We start from the raw sequence: 21,007 nt of genomic DNA on the forward strand, positions 1-21,007 counted from the left end.
TTTTTAAGTTCTACCCCCAACATGGGACTTGAACTCATGACCCCCCAAATTTAGATTTGCATGCTCTACAGATTGAGCCAGCCAGGCACCCCTAACTATTTTAAAATTGGGGTGCAGTTTTCTTCATTAAACCGGATCAGACTTGTGAAGATCCCGAATAACAACCTATCATTAACCTTTGTGGAAGAGAAGAACTCCTCCTGGCTCCTTTTCTCATTTCGTAAATTGTTCATATACAGACTAAACCACCATTGCTCAAACTCAGAGAAGTGATAATACAAGCTCAACTACATATAAACTGATAGCAACTTACAGTTATTCTATATCTTAATTTCTGCCACAGTGTTTGAGGGCAATAAATTGTGATGTATGGGGACTATTTGGATCGAGTATTCTCTTAGTAGAACTTTGTCATAATTTTGTATATTTACAGTCATTCTTCCTGTACCCCCTTTATCTAAGCAACCAAACAAAATTGGATTTACATGCATTTCAAAATAGAGTGTGTTAGATTTACAGTATAAACAAAATTACCAAAGGATGTAGAAGTATGACCATCAGGAATGGGAAATCAAATTATTTCTGGGTAGAGGATGAAATATTAATAAAGTCTTTCTTGATGGCTTCCATCTTTCTCAGGTCAAACTTGGAGAGTCTCATGCAAATTGGTAGAGCTCAAACTCAGCAGTATTATGCTGAGATTTTTAAGCTCTCTGGTGCCAGCAAATCATGCAGCCTGGGGGCCTTTGCTCCAAACTTCTGCCAACTCCATTTTGGCAGTAAACTGTTCTGTTGAACAAAGTTTGCACGTGTTTGGGGTGTGAAGTGGTTCCTCAGGCATTTATCTGGTTTTATTCCAGTTTGGGGACTTGAAGACAAGAGTCAGAAGCATGAGACTTGTAGAGTTCATATGTGCCCTGACAGATTGTTAGTGATCTTGAATTTCCACCTAAATAAGGGCAGCTTTTTCTTTGTTGGTGTAGGGTTTTTTGGTTTGTTTGTTTGTTTGTTTGTTTGTTTTTGAAGTGGACCGTTTAGTTTACTCCTTAAATGCTAACATGATATTGAACCAGTTCTCAAAAGCAGGTAAGCAGAACTCTCTCTGTTGAGGGTACAGGGCTGTGGCAAATCACTCCTCATCCTCCTACCTACAATACAACCACACACCACTTGAGAGCAAAGAGGCCAGTAATTATTTAAACTTGATCTCACTGTCATATATAACTAGGAGCCTTTGCTATCTTTTTTGCTATTGGTTGTCTGGTTTTATCTTTTTTATCTACTTTTTCCCATCCTGGAGTCATTGGTTAACAGTACTTGGCCCAGTTATATGTGCTTATTTGTATTATTTCAGGAGGTCCCTCTTCCTGGGGGAAACATATGCTTTCTTAATTTCCATTATTTTTTCAAATAATCCTAGGAGAAAATCCTTGCATAATCTGAGGTAACAGTTTGAAAGCTATTAAAATGTTATTGGAATATTTTCTTTTTTTTTTTTTCATTTTCTTCTTCCTGGTTTAAGAGTAATGGAAAGAAAAAAGTGCAAAAGTAAAAATTACATATGTTGAAATGATACTATTACTTTTAACCATGATCAATGGAATGTTAATTTGTAAGATACAGTATGGTAACTTGAAAATGATAAGTTATTTTTGATACTTTTGGCAAGTGTGGCCTAAATTCCTATTTGTACCTTTCCCAAGTCAAAACTGACCTGTAGATAAGGTTAGAAAGAAAGAAAGAAATCTGGGCCTTTCTTTCTTTCTTTTTTTTTTTTTTTAAAGATTTTATTTATTTATTTGACAGACAGAAATCACAAGTAGGTGGAGAGGCAGGCAGAGAGAGAGAGGAGGAAGCAGGCTCCCCGCTGAGCAGAGAGCCTAATGAGGGGCTAGATCCCAGGACCCTGGGATCATGACCTGAGCCGAAGGCAGAGGCTTTAACCCACTGAGCCACCCAGGCACCCCATCTGGGCCTTTTTAAAGAGTGAATCTAACTGGACTGAAAGTACTATTGAATGTTGTTGAACATTTTATGGTGACCCCAAAACTCTTTTGTTTGCTTACTTTAAAATATAAATGTATTGTAATTTTACTACCTGGAGCAAGACTAAATACACGCTTGCATAGGTGGGTGTACACATACAACCAGATTGCTCTGCCCTCTGAAGCTAATTTAGACCATTTTTATAACCAAATGCAGTAGCACTTTGTGATTAGATGATCAGTTGGTTTCTTTCAGTGGTGAGTGAAATATGTCAGGGGAAAAATCAAGATAATCCTCCAAGGGATAAATACAAAGTAAGTTCTTTCTTTAATATTTTGTGCTCTATTTGTATCTTTAAATATTTTTATTTTTATCTTTAAGTATACTTTTACATATACTTGTCTAAATACTGAAAATTATTATACTTATCTTTATAATTAATTATTATTAAATAATAATTATACTTTTTTAAAGTATACTTTTAAGTATACTTTTCTTCTTGTCTAAATACTGACAATTAATTACTAAATGTAAATGTAATGTAATCTGGCAAGTGTGTGTATAGAGAAGAAATGGTTTTATTTATTTATTTACTTTCAAAGTTTCTTTTTTTTAGTAATCTCTACACCCAACATGGGGCTCAAACTCACAACCCCAAGATCAAGAGTTACATGCTCTTCCAACTGAGTCAGCCAGGTACCCCAAGAAGTGTTTTTAAATTACTATTTTGGAATTCTATTTATATGTATATATATTACACAAACGTATTACAGCTGATGTTTAGATGGCATTTTATTTATTAATTTTTTTGCCTTGAATTTCCTTTTGGAAAGTAAGTATTACCTGCTATATCAGAACTAGTTCTTAGGACCTATCACTGTTTATTAGTCAGGCTTATTTTCTTAAATCATTTATTGAACAATATGTACCGATTGCCTCTTTGCCAACCATTGTTCCAGATGCTTAAACATAACCAAGACCCTGTTCCCATCGAGTTTCCAGTTTCGTAAGACAGATAATAAACAAATATATAATATAACGCTGTATAGTGATAAGAGCTAAAAAGAAAAAATGCAGTAAAGGGGCAAGAGTTCACTGTGTGATTGTGTGTGTGCATGCCTCCCACCTGACATTTTAAATAGAGTGATCAAGCAATCCTCCTTGAGGAAGTAACTTTTGAGCAGAAACCTGAAATAGTCGTCATGAGAATATTTAGGGAGATGTTCTAGTCATCATGAAAAATTTATGCCACATAAAGTCACCCAGCTATAATTCAGATAACATCCCATGTGGTAACTATGTATACATCTTCTTCCTTCTTTTTTTTTTTTTTTAAAGATTTTATTTATTTATTTGACAGACAGAGATCACAAGTAGGCAGAGAGAGAGGAGGAAGTAGACTCCCTATGGAGCAGAGAGCCGGATGCGGGGCTCAATCCCAGGACTCTGGGATCATGACCTGAGCCGAAGGCAGAGGCTTTAACCCGCTGAGCCACCCAGGTGCCCCCATCTTCTTCCTTCTTAAGAGAAAAACTCATCCAGTTTTCTGGGTACACATTAGGTTTTCAGAAATGTTTATCATTTAATATCATTATTGTTCTGTATTTCCCATGCTTATTATCCCATTATTTAATAAAGTAAGATTTATGGTAGACAAAGCTTCAGAATTCCTTATCTGCAATTCTAAGTTCCAAAACATTTTTTTCCTATATTTTTGGTGTAAAAACTGATCTGAACTGACATGACTCTATTTAAAGTCTTCATTATTCCATTTGGTGTTACTGTTGATGCATTTCATTATGGAAATATGTGTTTGATTAGAAGTCACTGCCCAGGACAACACAGGCCACATAAAATATAGATAGCATAATATGTTACACTCTTAAAATATATTAAAAAATTAATTCAGAAACCTATCTGGCCCCAAGGATTTTGGATAAAGGATTTTATATCTACCAGATTTCTTCTTGATTCTCTGATTAAATACCACTATTGATGTTAATCTTTAGATATCTTTTATTCAAAGTGTAATATTTATATAATGCTCTTATTATGTACCTGGCACTATGTAAACACTCTATATATTAGCTCATAAAATCCTTACTACAGCCTTATGAGTAAGTTTTATTTTCCTCGTTTTACAAATGAGAAAACCGAGGTGCAGCCAGATTAAGGAAACTGCCAAAATCACATAGCTACTAAGTGACAGAGCTAAGAATTGAACCTAGACAATATTCCTTCCTAGCTTGCATTCTTTGCCAATAAACTAACTCTCCCTCTCCCTATCCTTCCTCCACTCTGCTTTGGAAAAGTTCTAAATATCAGCCCTTTCCAAGAACATGGGTTTTTACTTATACTCTGAAATATCAGACATCAAAATTTTACATTTTCTTTACAAATATTCAGTAATTTTTTTCATTTTATTTGCTCCTGGTATTTCAGCCATTTCTGTTCTCAACTGAGATCACGGGTTTACTTATCCTTATTCTCAGTCTGATAGGTTTTCATGTTAACCTTATCTTTCACCATCCTTTTCTTCACTGAATATCCTTACATAATTATGAGGCACCTCCCTTATTATGGCCTTGTCAGATGTCAGATCACATTTAAAAAATTGCATTTCGTTTACTGAGAAGTACCACCTGCTAAATAAAGCTCTGACACTGATTTGTAGGTTTCTTGCACTCAATGAATTACATAACTGCTTCAGATAACTATATTCTAGGCATATTAAATTCACATTTTTGAATTGGAACTGACTTGGTTTTCATTAGTGTGTCCTCAGGTAAGAATTCTCCATACGCAATTAGAAACTGAGATCGCTTTTGTATTGATTCATTGATTGATTGCAAGATTGAGTATATTTTGTGAAGTTGAGCAAAGACTTTTGTAACTGTATAACATAGGTAGGGTCAGTTTGAGTATGTATATTATATTGAACTTTCCAAGTATCTATTCTTGAGCATCCCAGAAATCCATTGTGAGACATTAAACAAGTCACTTCAGTTGTTCTCTGTGAAAATTAATGTGTTGCCCTTGAATACAAAGATGAAGCTTCTGACACACACTCAGTAAAGTATTATCTTTTGTGTAATGTTGATAGACTTGTTCTGAGCCAAACATAATTTCTCAGGAGTCAACGGCTCATGTTTGCTAAATTTAGGGGTGTAGTTCATGGCCACCAGAGCCAAAAAGGAATTAAACCCATCAATTTTACCTCATTAATATCCTGTTGAACCAACTGAGCCAACAACTCAGTTATTAAATTGCTGAGAAGGAAAAAAGGGACTAAATACATATATATGTTCATTGAGATTTGTTATAAAGTACATCCGTTTATTATATGAAAAACTGAGGGCTTTGTCAAGGATTACCTTTTTGCCTCTGTCTCCTGGGAGATAAAGAAGATGACATTTTCTCCTACGACCGTGTTTGGGAGACATAGCTTTTCTCTAACTAGTTCCTCTGCAATATCCTATATTAGATAATACCCAATACAAAAACTTTGAGGTACACCATTAATATTTGCCAAAGTGTAACAATGTCTTAGGGGTAAAAATTTCATATTTGGAATTCAATTCAAGTGAATATAAATATACTTTAATGAATTCAAGTGATGAATAACTGTTTTAGCTCTTCTGCTTTTCCTAACCTTTAGTTAGGAGATCCCTAATCTATTCATTTAGTGTGGCAGTCAAGATCATAGTCAGGGTAATCCAATCTTTCAGATTCAAAACTCTGCTTTCAGATTCCTAACTGTGATTTTGGGCAAATTACTTCATCTCTATAGGTCCATTTCCTCATTTATCAAACAAGGATGATAATGCCAGCAGCCACACAGGTATATTATGAGGATTAATTAGTTAATTCATAAAAAGCACTTACAGGAGGATCTGGCACATAGTAAGTACTCAATAAATGTGAACTCCCACCCACATGACATTAACTTTTCTTGCCCTCTCTCAAGAACTGAGCCAAGTTGTCTCTCCCCACCCCTCTTCTTTTCTTCAGATTTGAAGTTCACAGGCCTTGGCCTAAGATTAAAATTGTCCTCTTCCTGAGGTGCTTGGGTGGCTCAGTTAAGCAGATGCCTTTGGCTCAGATCATGATCCCAGAGTCCTGGGATCGAGGCTCACATGGCGGGGGCGGGGGGGGGGGGGTCCCTGCCCAGCAGGGAGTCTGCTTCTCCTACTGCCTCTTCCCCCTACTCGTGTTCTCTCTCTAATAAATAAAATCTTAAAAACGAAACTCTCCTCTTCTTCACCACCAGATTCATCAACTGCATTGTTCTTAAAAACCTTCAAGGATTCTTTCCTTTTCTTGGGTTTGGACCATTATACTTGCTTTCTCAATCTGAATTCCCTTTTATGGCTTCTCTAAGTAGTATGTCTTTCATATACACTTGAAAGGTATTTCCTCATTACTACTGTATCAGTTCTTTGCAAGTAAGGACTATGTCTCAGTTACTCTATTACTCCAGTACTTCCCCCTCCCTGCTGCATAATTTATGCTAAAGAAAAGTTTGTTGAATAAAAAAATCAATTCATTTAGTCTATTTTTTTTCCTATTTTATCCTGGGTATTCTATTCTGAACCTTCAGTTTTCCTGAAAATTCTCTTGCTCTTTTTATCTCTGAAAATTTTAAGTTCACCTGGTGACGCTGAGATCCCATTCCAGATCATCAGTTTTCTGACTGACCGGTAAGAGGTTCATTTTGCCACATAATCCATAAGTTAGAAAATTCCCATTTAATTCACCTAGATTTAACTTCACTTATAATCTCTTGGCTCTAGCTAGGCTAATCATTCTCTTTAAAAGCTATCCAAATCTTTGAGAGAGGGGTTCTATTTTGCAGAACTCTTTGTCTCATTACTTATTTAAAGATAGGGCCATACTACTTTCAGTTTCTTTACATGCAGAATAAGCATCAGCTCAGGGTGCCTGGCTGGCTGGGTTGTTAGAGCATGTGACTCTTGATCTCAGGGTTGTAAGTTCGAGTAGAGATTACTTTTTAAAAAAACGTAAAAATCTTAAAAAGAAGAAGTTATCAGCTCTCTCTCACTTGGAGTAGGTCAGAATGAACTAGATCAATCTCTTAACATTTTTCTTTTTAGTATATACAAAAGACCTATGTAACACATATATTAGCTATAAATCTTGATAATATCATGAACTACCCAATCAAGAACTAGAACATTTCCCAGTAATTTGTATCTACCTCTGCCTGGACTCCTCCTCTATCTCTTCCCCCATCCTCAAGGGTAATCAGTATCCTGAATTTTATCCTTATCTTTTCATTGCAGTTTTCTTTTTATAATTTATTTTTATGACAAATGTATCTATGCTAAAACAATATGTTGTTTGACCTCTGTGTTTTTTAGCTTTAGATAAATGCCACAAGAATGGGGGAATATAGTTGCAAATGTCTTATCAGATAAAGGGCTAATATTCAAAATCTATACAGAACTTTTCAGACTCAACACCCAAAGAACAAATAATCCAATCAAGAAATGGACAGAAGACATGAACAGATAATTCCACAAAGACATCCAGAAGGCCAACAGACACATGAAAAAGTGCTCAACATCATTCGGCATCAGGAAAATACAAATCAAAACCACAATGAGATACCACCTCACACCAGTCAGAATGGCTAAAATTAACAAGTCAGGAAACAACAGATGTTGGTGAGGATACAGAGAAAGGGGAACCCTCTTCCACTATTGGTGGGAATGCAAGCTGGTGCAACCACTCTGGAAAACAGTATGGAGGTTCTTCTAAAAGTTGAAAATAGATCTACCCTACAACCCAGCAACTGCACTAATAGGGATTTACCCCAAAGATACAAATGTAGTGATCCAAAGGGGCACTTGCACCCCAATGTTTATAGCAACAATGTCCACAATAGCCACACTATGGAAAGAGCCCAGATGTCCATCATCAGATGAGTGGATAAAGAAGATGTAGTGTGTATGTATGTATGTGTATATGTGTAAATATATAATATATAATATATGGATATATAATATATATAATGGATATATATTGGATATATATAATAGAATATTACTCAGCCATCAAAAATAAAACCTTGCCATTTACAATGATGTGGATGGAACTAGAGGGTATTGTGCTAAGGAAAATAAGTCAATCAGAGAAAGACAACTATATGATCTCACTCATATGTGGAATTTAAGAAACAAAACAGAGGAGCATAGGGGACGGGAGGGAAAAATGAAACAAGATGAAACCAGAGAGGGAGACAAACCATAAGAGACTCTTAATCATAGGAAACAAACTGAGGGTTGCTAGGGGTGGGGGATGGAGTAACTGGGTGATGGACACTAAGGATGGCAAGCGATTTAAAGAGCACTGGGTGTAAGACTGATGAATCACTTAATTCTACCCCTGAAACTAATAATACACTATATGTTAATTAATTGAATTTAAATAAATGAAAGAAAAATGCTGTCTTCCAATATATATTTTTCTGAGATTTGCCCTTTATACTCAACACTATGTTGCCCAGATTCATTCATGTTGTTGTATATAATGATTATTGATTTTTAATACCATATATCATTCTATTGCATGAACATATTACAATTTACTCTCCTGTTGATAAATAGTTGTGTTTTTACTAGGCTTTTAAAAATTATAAACATCACTGCTATAAAAATTCTTATATATGCCTACTTGTGACACATGCAAAGTGTTTTTCTCAGTTGTATACCTAGGAGTAGGATTGCTGGGTTGGGGAGTATACAGATATTCAAATTTGTAAGGTTATTAATGCCAAATAGTTTTCAATTCTCTCACAGTTTACAAGAATTCTACTTACTGTCAATATTTGGTATTATTATATGTAACTTTTGTCAATCTAGTGGGGGTAAAATGTATATATCTGCTTTTATATGACGGAGGAAGGAGTCAGCTTTACTTAAAGCTTTTTAAACTTCCTCTTCCTTTCTATATTAAAAGCTTGTAGCCTCTTTTGACATTATTGTGCCTGGGAGTTCCTTTGAGAGAAAGCATTTATTTGTGAGATAGTTTCTGCTAATGGTATAGAAACTGCGATGGGATAGAGGCTGCTAACTGGGTAGTTTGCATGTTGCTTTTGAGTTGATTTTGCATGCACAAACTAAAATTTCTTGCTAATGTTCTATAGAAATGGAAATTACATTCTTTAATATTGGCCCATCACAAATTAATCTGATCTTGAGTTTACACCTATATGCAAAACTATTTTAAACAAAAACTTTCTTCAATCTGTTGATCCTGGAGTATTTTCACAGAATCAAGATTTGTAAAGATATCTTTGTGTATTTCTTTGTATTTTAATTGTACCAAAGAGATCCAACTTATTTTCTTTTGATGTGGTTATATTTACATGATATAACACAAATTAATCTCTCAAAGGAATTTTAAAACTCCAAATGATCATCTTACTGCTGTTACCCACTGAGCTGATCTCCATACGTCAGACAGGGGAATGAGTCCAAACAGAGGGTGCTGCTATACTGTGCCCTAAAATGTCCTTTTTTTTTTAATTGAAAAAGCCATTTGTATATAAACAGTACTCATCAGTAACTAAAAACATATGGAGATGAAAAAAGAGAATTCAAGACAAATGGCAATATATGTACATTTTAAAGAAGAACTTATATAGCCCCTTGTGTTTATTGTCTTTAAAAACAAATACCAGTTTTGTCATTTGTGTATTTTTTTTCTTGCCTTTGAATGAAAGATTTTTGAAGGGAGGGACTATGTATTTGTTTTATGTTTCTTATGTTTCTTTATTATATTGTTAAATATAGTGTCATATCCTGAAGGGAATTCAGAATATTAATTGAGCGCAAAAGTCCCCGCTGTACCATTAATATTTGTTGACTAACAAAATGACTGAGTGAATATTCATGACCAAACCATAAGAAAGCTGCAGTTGACTTTCTTTCCTATGGTACAGTAGCTATTATTGGAAATAATCATTCATCAGGGGGAATACATTTATGCCAGGTGACTGTTTTTTCAACTTATTTATATAGCTAATGCTGTAGTTAGCCAAATTGCTATCAGCCATTGGTTTCTTTTAAAGCCAAGTGTTAAGCTTCATTTCCTCATTCCCATGATGCCAGATACTCACTTTCTGTACTGATCAGGGTACATCTGATCTGTAAGTAAGATGTACTGCTTACTGTAGTAAGTAAGTAAGACTTACTTACTGTAAGTAAGTACTGTTGCTTACTTACTGCTGAAGTAAGACTGACTTCCTGCTAAAGCTCTCTCTAAGTGAGGACTTTTTCTGTATATCATGCGGCATACGTGAGCTTTTCATTGTTTTTTTGTTTCTTTGCTTATTTTGTTTTGTTTTGTTTTGCTTTGCTTTTGTTATCTTGTAAGTGGTGATCTATGAGATGGGGCAAATCTAGAGGTAAGTCTTTACTTCGCACATGGATTGCAACATGACAACACCCTCCCTGCTGCAGGCAGCTTCCAAGATGGCCTTCAATGATTCCTGCCTTCTGGTGTTCACACCCTTGTGTATTTTCCTCCCACATTCTCCGTGGGTTGGTTTGTATAAGCAACAGAATGTGGCAGAAGTAGTGGTTGGGCACTTAAAACATTACGTTCTAAAAGACTTTAAGAACCCAGAGACCACAGGCCAGATTAGAACCTCAACTAGTTGTATAAGGCATTTTTTCTGAGACTGGGAAGTTCCAACCCGGATCCTGAGCCAAAAAGGCCCCAGACTTTCTTAGATCTAGAAAAGTAAGAGACAGAAAAACTTGTATATGTAAATAGAAGTAAGTAGGAATTTCACAAAAAGACAGTGGGGAAGAAGGAGAGCTCCTAATGAAAAGAAATGAAATACAGACAGAGGCTACCACGTGGCTGAACCTTAAAAAATTACTAAGTCAAAGAAGCCAGTCACAAAAGACCAGATAGTGTATGATTCTATTTGTATGTGATGTCCAGAATAGGCAGGTCTATAGATACAAGAGAGTTGCCTAGAGCTGCAGCAGTGGGGGTGCAGGGAGCTTGGGGTATGATAGCTCGGTTCAGGGTTTCTTTTGGAAGTAATGAAAATGTTTTAACATTGATTGTGGTAATAACTGCAAACCTTTGTAAATATACTAAAGCCATTCAACTGTATACTTTGAATGGGTCAGTCGTATGGTATATGAATTATGTCTCAAGAAAGCTGTTTTTAAAAAAAAAACTGGCTTCTGTCTCGGTTTTCTATCTCATCACTTCCATCCCCCTGGAGGAAGCCAGCTGCTGTGTCTTGAGGACACTTAGACAACCCACTCATGGAAAGGCTTATATGGCAAGGAAATTTGTGAATCAGGTTTGCCAGTTAATTTGAAGTTTCCTAATTTGAGTGGTATTAGGTATATTTAATATATTTATTTTTTAAAGACTTATTTATTTATTTTAGAGAGAGAGAGATAGCAGGGAGAGGGTAGAAGGAGAGAGAGAGAGAGTCCTCAAGCAGACTCCTTGCTGAGCGTGGAGCTGATTGTGGGGCTTGATCCCAGGACCCCAAGTTCATGACCTGAGCTGAAATAAAGAATTGGCCACTTAACCAACTGAGCCACTCAGGCGCCCCATGGCGTATTTAATATGTTTAAAGGCATTTATAAGAGGATAATAAGAAATATAAGCATGAACTCTATACTCAATGACATTAGGAGATCTTTTTAACCCCAAGTTATAGTATGTGAAGGCTAAAAAGTGGATGGGGAAATGAATGACTTAGGAAGTCAGAGAATGGTAAAACGTAGGAACTACAGAGGAAGTAACAGGCACATCAGTAACAGGCACACAGATTTGTCCCACAGAACCTGAGAAAGTCACGGGAACTGGAGGGGTGAAGAATATATGCAGGCATACCTCGGAGATACTGTGGGTTTGCCTCCAGACTGCTGCATTAAAATGAGCATCCCAATACTTTCTTAACCAGTGCCTGTAAAAGTAATGTATGTCCTATATTGTAAGTGTGTAGTAGCATTATGTCTAAAAAACAAACAATGTGCGTATCTTAACTTAAAAATTACTTGATTTCTGGAAAATGCTAACCATCATCGGAGGCTTCAGGAAGTCATAATCAGTGATTACTGGCCACCGTAACAAATATAATAAGGAAAAACTTTTGAAATATTGCAAAAATTACCAAAACGTGGTACAGAGAGGTGAAGTGAGCAAATGCTATTGGAAAAATTGTGCTGATAAAACTGTTCAACACAGGGTTGCCACAACCCTTTGATTTGTGAAAAACACAGTATTTGTGAAGCACAATAAAACAAAATACAATGTATCTGGGTTCTATCTGATTCTTGTACAGAATTTATCTGTACAAGAACCAGATAGAACCCAGATACTCACCCCCCCATTCTCACCCCAAGTAGTCAGACGTTCCCTCTCCCTCTTCAGGCAGGAGAAGGAAGTCATCTTCTCCAGAAAAACTGAATTAAGGGAGGCTTTGGACTTTGGTCTATCAGGCTCTGAGGACTGGGTATGAAAACAAGGGCATGGTATGAAGACATAAAAGTCTGTATCCTCAACAGGACATTCTGCTCTTTTCCCTACCCAGCTCCAGAAAGCTTGCAGCCAGACTTTCGATCTCTAGATAGGAAATAGAAGGATTTTTCTCCAGAAAACTGAGCTAATAGAAAATATATATACTAAGAATTCCTAATTTTACAAAAAGCCAGCTTCATAGTATAATAGAATTCATAACATATCCGGAGTATAACCACTTCTCCCTACCTTTATTTACTACCATCCTGGGGATTGCTGCTACCATTCCTTACTTGGATTCTGGCAGCATTTTCCTATCTGCTCACCTACTTTCCTACCTTTACCCCTGGAGCTAATTTTCATCCTAGCAGTCAGAAGAAATCTTTTTATAATGGATGTGAGATCATGCCACTTTTCTATTCAAAACCTTCTAGTGATTACAGATCTCAATCAGAATAAAAACCAAAGTTCTTACCATGGCTTACAGGTCATACATGATCTGTCTTCTCTGCCCTCTGCCTCTCTAACCTTGTGTTCTTCTAGTTTCCATTTTCTTACTCTATGCCTGCCACATTGGCATCCCTGAAAATACGGGCTCTCTCCCATTTCAGGGCCTTCGTATTTGCTTTTTTCTCTACTTCTTTCCCCAGACATTCTCTTGGCTAGCCCCACTTCTTTAGGTCTTGCTCAAAAATAATCTTAACTGGAGCGCCTTGGTGGCTCACTGGGTTAAGCGTCTGCCTTTGGCTTAGGTCATGATCCCGGGGTCTTGGGATGGAGTTCCGCGTCAAGCCCCACATTGAGCCTCGCATGGGGCTCCCTGCTCAACGGGGAGTCTGCTTCTCCCTCTCCCTTTGCCCCTTCCCCTGCTTGTGCACTCTCCCTCTGTCAAATAAATAAGTAAAATATATTTTTTAAAAAGGTAATCTTAACAAAGAGCCTTCCCTGGTCACCCTATATTAAATAGCATCCTTTTTATCATCATCTTAATTTGCTTTATTTGCATCATAGCATATAACTAAAGATGTTATATATTCATTTGTTTAATTATTTGTTGTATATCTACCTTGACTAAAATGTAAGGTGTTGCCAGCAAAACTTTTTCCATTTGTGCTCACTGCCATATCTTCAGCACCTGGTACAAAGTAGATGCATACTGAAAATTTTTTGGCTGAATGAATCAATCAATAAGTCACTCAAGGGGCACCTGGGTGGCTCAGTCAGTTAAGCATCTGCCTTCGGCTCAGGTCATGATCCCAGGGTCCTGGGACTGGGCCCCGCTTTGGGCTCCCTGCTTTTCTGGAAGACTGCTTCTCTCTCTCCTACTCCCCCTGCTTGTGTTCCCTCTTTCGCTGTGTCTCTCTCTGTCAAATAAATAAATAAAATCTCTAAACAAATAAAAGTAAAAAAAAAAATCACTCAAAAGTGATGGCAATATGCTTTTTCTCTTTTGATTTGTTAATATGGTTAGTTATCACAATAAATTCCCTGATGTTGAACTATTCTTGTTTTCCTGATGTGATCATACTTAGTCTGGTGTTTAATTTTTTAAAAATGCTTCTGAATTTTATTTGGCTGTATTTTAGTTAATATTTTCTCAGTAGCTGTTTAAAAATTGTAGCTTTGTCAGATTTTGTTCTTGTATTTACTTTGGATTGAAACAAATGTATATCTTTTTTCCCCCCTCAAGGCAGCCTAGACTTATTTTGCAAACAAAGGAGAGAAGAGTTTGTTCCAATTTATAGAACCAGGACTATTTCAGCCCATATTTTCCACTGTCTGAGCCTGAGGTTCCTCTCAACTTTCTTTTAATGTATTTCTTTCTTTCTTTCTTTTAAAAGACTTTATTTATTTATTTATTTATTGAGAGGGTGAGAGCACATGAGCAGGGAGAGGGGTAGAGGAGGAAAGGGGGAGGGAGGAGGAAAGGGAGAGAATCTCAAGCAGATTGCATACAGAGCCCAGCAAGGGGCTGAATCTCACAACCCTCAGATCATGACCTGGGCCAAAATCAAGAGTTGGTTGCTAAAAGGGACTGAGCAACCCAAACACCCCTGAGGTTCCTCTCCACTTAATTCACATTTCCTGATCTGTCCATGAAAGATAGTGAAAACTTCCCTGAAAAGAAGTTTCTCTCTCTTAGAAGATTCTGGCCTTCCCATTTGCTTAGTTAGAAAAAGTCTTCTAGCTAACCATCAACTATAGAGAACAAACTGGTGGCTTCCAGTGGGTGGATGGTGGGTGGGTGGGGAATGGGTGAAATAGGTGAAGGGGATGAAGTGTTCACTTATTGTGATGAGCACTGAATATGGAATTGTTGAATCACTATGTTATACACCTGAAACTAATATAACACTGTAAGTTAATCATACTGGAAATTAAAAATAAAAAAGAGGAAATAGTCTTTCTAGGACCTTAGGTTTCCTCTCCTCAAAATCTTTCTCGGGGCACCTGATTGGCTCAGTCGTTTGAGCAGCTGCCTTCAGCTCAGGTCATGATCCCAGGGTTCTGGGATTGAGTCCCATATCGGACTCCCTGCCCTGTCTGCTTCTCCCTTTGCCTCTCTGCCTGCTGTTCTCTTTCGTTCTGAGAATAACTAAATAAAAGTTTAAAAAAAAATCTTTCTCTGGGATGAAGTTTCTGGGAGAAGGGCCTCTGGTTTGAGGCTTTGACCCTCTCTTTTTTTTTTTTTTTTTAAGATTTTATTTATTTATTTGACAGACAGAGATCACAAGTAGGCGGAGAGGCAGGCAGAGAGAGAGAGGAGGAAGCAGGCTCCCTGCTGAGCAGAGAGCCCGATGCGGGGCTTGTTCCCAGGACCCTGGGATCATGACCTGAGCCGAAGGCAGAGGCTTTAACCCACTGAGCCACCCAGGCGCCCCGAGGCTTTGACCCTCTCTTAATCAGAATGTTGACTATAATTTAACTTCATTAAAAGATTTTATTTATTTATTTTAGAGAGAGAGAGAGCATGTATACATGAGTGGGGGGAGGAGCAGAGGGAGAAACAGAGAACATTAAGGTGACTCTGTGCTGAGTGCAGAGCCCTATGAAGGGCTCAATCTCACGACCCTGAGATCATGACTTGAGCCAAAAACAATAGTCTGACACTCAACCAGCTGAGTCACCCAGACACACATGGGTGACAGAAGATCTTGATTCATACACAGGTAAGTTTGTGTATGAAATAATGCACAAACTCTGACATCTTAACTATTAAGGGTACAAGGCGACACGGTGTACACCGAGAACTATTACTCTAGACTAATCATCTTGTTCTTGTCTTAGTCAGAGCTCTTGTGCTGTTAACTCACACTGTATTATTTTTTCTAATATATTACTTTTATATAATCTTTTTTTAAGACTTTATTTATTTATTTGACAGAGATCACAAGTAGGCAGAGAGGCAGGCAGAGAGAGAGGAGGAAGCAGGCCTCCCGCTGAGCAGAGAGCCTGATGTGGGGCTCGATCCCAGGACCCTGGGACCATGACCTGAGCCGAAGGCAGAGGCTTTAACCCACTGAGCCACCCAGGTGCCCCCTTGTTACTTTTATATAATCTTAAAATGTATCACAAGATTGGGAAGTGTTATTGAAAGTTTTACAGCTATATAATGCAATCCCAACCAGAAGAGAAATTTCTTTGCATCAAGTAGGCAATCGATAAGTATTTGTAAATGAAGGAATTAAAAGATACACTGGTGATGGGGAAATACCATAAGAAATAGTTTCCAGATAATTATAGCAGAAATTTAACAGGTCTATTAAGGAAAAAAAAATAGAATCTTCCTATTATTAAATTTGCTACACTCTTGTGTTCCTACAGTGTTTTACTCACATTTTTATTATTGCACTTACAATGTTGGATTATAATTTATCTTTAAAAATAACTGTCTCCTTTTCCAAACTCTGAACAGCTAGAGCACAGCATCTGAATCTTATTCCTTCTTATAATCCTGGGACACATAGTAGGCATCCAATTAATGTGTGGAAAGAATAAATGACAGTTGATTTTTGGATGAAGTATTATTTTTATTCCCTGCCAAAAAAGATATATCTCCATACTCCTTTGTTCTTGAATATATTTTAACTCAGTTTTCCTTCCAATATAACTATAGTAGAAGCAATGGGTAAGGCTGGCTGATTATTTTAGGCTAAGAGGCACAGAAGAGTATAGTTTGGTGGATAACTGCTCTGAAGTCGAGTCACCAGTTAAGACTTTAGTAGTAGTAATCTTATTCACTTGGAAAGTGTTATTGGATGTTTTACAGCTATATCACTCAATCCCAACCAGTGAGAAATTTCTTTGTCTGCATCAAGTAGGCAATCAATAAATATTTATAAATGAAGAAATGAATAACATGGTGGCAATAACATGTGTGGCTCAGTCGGTTAAGTGTCCAACTCTTGATCTCAGTTCAGGTCTTGATCTCAGGGTCTTGAGTTCAAACCCCGAATTGGGCTCCATGGTGGGTGTGGAGCCTACTTAAAACAAAACAAAACAAAACAAAACAAAACAAAACAAAACAAAAAGAGATATTACTCTCCTCTGTCACTAATAGACAAGATAATTAGAATGCTATTACATCAATCTGAGTGTGAGGGCATAAGAATCTAATGAAAAGTAATAGAGAAGAAAAGAGGAAACACATTCTCTCTCTACTTTTTTATTACTTTGGTTTTGTTTTCTGATCTTAAAGTAATGCCTTGATTTTCAACAAGCATTCCAAAATGACTCAATGGGGGAAAAGAATAGTCTTTTCAACAAATGGTGCTGGAACAATTAAATATGCACATGTAAAAAAACAACGTTGGATCCCTACCTCACATCATATGCAAAAACTAATTCAAAATGAATCAAAGTGGGGCACCTGGGTAGTGCAGTCAGTTAAGCATCCAACTCTTGGTTTTGGCTCAGGTCGTGATCTCAGGGTGGTGAGATCAGGTCCCATGTTGGGCTGCACTCTGAGCACAGAGCCTGCTTAAAGACTCTCTTCCTCTCCCTCTGCCCCTCCCCCTGCTCTCACTCTCTCTCTCAAGTAAATAAATAAATAAATAAATAAATAAATAATCTTTTTAAAAAATGGACAAAGAACTTGAATAGACATTTCTCCAAATGATATATACAAATGGGCAACAAGAACATGACAAGATGCTCAACATTATTAGTCATTAGGGAAAGGTGCATCAAAACCAAGATGAGATACTACTTCACTTTCGCTGGGGTGATCAGTGAACGACAGCAGCAAATTAAAAAGGAGGGGGGCAACCTGACTGACTCAATGTGTAAGTCTTGATCTCTGGGTCATGATTTCAAGCCCCATGTGGGGTATAGAGATTACTTAAATGAATACAAAAATAATTTAAAACAACAGTAACAAAATAACAAGTGTTAATGAAGATGTGAAGGCATTGGAACTTTTCTACATTGCTGATGGAAAGGTCAGTGGGTGAAGTCTATTATGGAAAACAGTTTGGCAGATCCTGAAGAAGTTAAATATAGAATTACATATGACCTGGTAATTCTGCTCCTGGATATATATCCAAAATACAGAAAACAGAAGTTCAAACAAAGACTTGTACATGAAAGTTCAAAGCAGCCAAAAGGTAAAAACAACCCAAATGTCCACCAACAGATGAACTGATAAACAAAATATCTATCCATATGAAATATTACTCAGTCATAAAAAGGAATATGATACTAATATATACTACAACATGGATGTAGCTTGAGGACACTACGCTAAGTGAAAGAAGCTGAGCACAAGAGGCCAAATGTTGCAGGATTCTATTTATATGAACTGTCTAAAAAAGGCAGATCTGAATACTGAGGCAAGTCAATCCCTGTGGCCCAATAGAGTCTCTTCCCAGGGACAAAGGGAAGGAGGGATTAGGAAATGATTGCTTGGGGCCCCTGGGTGTGCCCAGGTGGGCCCAGGGTGGGCTCTTGATCATCTAACTGTTGGCTTTGGCTTAGGCGTGATTTCAGGGTTGTGGGATTGAGACCCATATTGGGCTCTGCACTCAGCGCAGAGTCTGCTCATGCTCCCTCTCACATAAATAAATAAAATATTATTTTTTAAAAAGGAAATGAGGGGTGCCTGGGTGGCTCAGTCAATTAAGCATCTGCTTGCGGAGCAGGTCATGATCCCAGGGTCCCGGGATCAAGTCCCACATTGAGCTCCCTGCTCAGCAGGAAGCCGGCTTCTCCCTCTCCCACTGACCTCCACTCGTGCTTGCTCTCTCTCTGGTGAACTCTCTCTCTCTCAAATAAATAAAATCTAAAAAGAAAAAAAATTACAGCGGGCACGTATTGCATGGAGCACTGGGTATGGTGCATAAACAATGAATTCTGTTACACTGAAAAGAAAAAAAAATGTCTGCTTAGTGGGTACAAGATTCTGAATTGAATGATGTTGATTTTTGTACAACATCATAAATGTACTTAATACCATTGAATTGTATATTTTTTAAAAAGAAATTATTTATTTATTTGTCAGAGAGAGCACACACAAGTGGGGGGAGAAGCAGGCTCCCCACTGAGCAAGGAACCCCATTCAGGACTCCATCCCAGCACCCCCGAGCCAAAGGCAAACGTTCAAACAACTGAGCCACACAGATGTCCCTGAATTGTACATTTTAAAAGGTTAAATGGTAAATTGTATGTTATATATATTTTACCACAATAAGAAAAAGTAACACCTTACCGTATGACCCAGGAATTTCAATTTTAGGAATCCACCCAGAGGAAATAATGGGCTGGATATAAAGATATAGTAAAAAAAATATGTCCAGTTGGGACTGTTCAGAAGTAGAGAGTTGACCTAATAAATTATGATGATACCTCCATAAAATGGAATACTGTGAAGTTATTAAAAATCATATTGGATAATACTTTATGTACCTGGGGGAATGTTCTGGATAATATGTCTAACAAACAGAAACACAGATCACAGAACAGATATAATGATCATCTTTTTTTAAAAAAGATTTCATATATTTGAGAGAGAGAGTGTGTGTGTAGGGAGGGGTAAAGAGGAAGGGAGAGGGACCAGCAGACTCTGCGCAAAGCCTGATGTGGGGCTGGGTGTGGGACACTATCCCAGGATCCTGAGATCATGACCTGAATTGAAACCAAGAGTCAGACGTTTAACCACCTGAGCCACCCAGGTGCCCCTATAATGATCATCTTTTCAACAAGATAAAAACCACTGCAAAGGGTCTAGAAGTACATGCACAAAAAGGTTAGCTGTGGTTATTTTTGGCTGCTGAGGTTATAGGTGAATTTTCATACACTTCCTTTAATTCCATATGTTTTGTACTTTGAAACTGAGTTAGTTTTGTAACTTGAAAAGAATAAACAATGCATGTTATTTACAGTAAGGAAACTATCCCAGGATCATTATAAAAATCTAGAAAAATAATATTTAAGGAAGAAAATGAAAAGTACCTAGCATCCAACTACTTAATGAGAAATACTATAATTGTTTGGCATGTTTTCTTTAAAACGTATTAGTGCTTACACCTGCACTCACTTTGTGTGTGTGTGTGTGTGTGAATTAGCAAATCATATATAAAATATATTAATTACTTCGTTACTATACATTAATACTATAAATTAATATTCAATATAAAAGGACTGCATGACCTTTGTAAACGTGGTTAGAGAAGTACTTTATAAAAGTCTACTGGTTCCACAATCCTAAATAGTTACTTGTTGAATACTTTCAACAACTATTAATATTGATATTGTTTCAGAAAGTTTTGATCATAAACAAATATCATACATACACATACATGTATATATACTTTGTTTTACCTAAATTGGATCATAATACTTATACTGTTCTGAAATGTAGATTATTTAATAATACATCTTAGAAATATTTTCATATTGTTATATGTAAATCTATCTTTCTCTCTTTAGTAGTATCAGGGTTTCACATAGAATAAATTGTCCATAATATATTTAACCAGTCTTCTAATGGTAGACTTTATGTTAATTCCAAGATTTTTCTGGTGCCTGTGAGAACAATGGTAAGAGAGCCCACCTGAGGGGCACCTGGGTGGCTCAGTCGTTAAGTGCCCTTCGGCTCAGGTCATGATCCTGGGGTCCTGGGATTTGAGTCCTGCATCAGTCTCCCTGCTTGGGGAAAGCCTGCTACTCCCTCTCCCACTCTCCCTGCTTGTGTTCCCTCTCTCAAATAAATAAATAGAAAAATAAATAAATGAATACAGAGAGCTCATCTGCTTATCTATCTCTGCATGCTTATCATGGTATTTCTCTAGATGCCTATGACGTTCTAAAGGAAGAAATGATAAGGCTTAGTGACAGGTTGGTCAGAAGCTTGATTTGATCAATTCAACCAAGAGTTGAATTGGGCATCAATTCCCACTAACCAAATTTACAAAACCAAATTATAATCCAGGGCCATTACATTAAATCTTACGGAGGTGTATCTGTTTGAGAAGAGAAATTTATTGTCCAGAGGACCCCTTTT

Source organism: Enhydra lutris, unplaced genomic scaffold (assembly GCF_002288905.1).
Source record: "Enhydra lutris kenyoni isolate GAN:26980312 unplaced genomic scaffold, ASM228890v2 scaffoldscaffold5, whole genome shotgun sequence".
Taxonomy (NCBI): domain Eukaryota; kingdom Metazoa; phylum Chordata; class Mammalia; order Carnivora; family Mustelidae; genus Enhydra; species Enhydra lutris.